Source organism: Solanum tuberosum, unplaced genomic scaffold (assembly GCF_000226075.1).
Source record: "Solanum tuberosum cultivar DM 1-3 516 R44 unplaced genomic scaffold, SolTub_3.0 scf00028, whole genome shotgun sequence".
NCBI lineage: Eukaryota > Viridiplantae > Streptophyta > Magnoliopsida > Solanales > Solanaceae > Solanum > Solanum tuberosum.
Window position 1 is genome coordinate 2,546,236 of NW_006238954.1, and position 379 is coordinate 2,546,614.

The following is a 379-nucleotide window of genomic DNA, read 5'->3' on the forward strand; positions in this document are numbered from 1 at the left end:
GCTCAGTGACTTTTTCCTCATGAGTTGTGGCATTCTCAAGGCATTCCCTTCTTTTCCTTTATCAATTCTTTTTCTAGTGCTTCTATGCCACCTTTTTTTATTCTCCTCCAAGGATTGATTGAAATCCGATTCCCTTCGTACTTTATTCCACATTTTTTTTGCATTGAATTAAATTGAAGGGGTTCCATTTTTATGCAATACCATGGGTTAAGAGGACTTTTCTTGCACTTCTTGACTTCTTCTTTTCCCTTTCACCACACCCCAACTTAGGCTTTTGGCCTAAGTTGGCTTTGCGCTAAACCACAACTCAAGAGGATTGTAGTTAGTGGTTCAAGTAAGGTCTAGGGTTCATCAAGGTTCTTCCAAAGAAAGGTAAGGC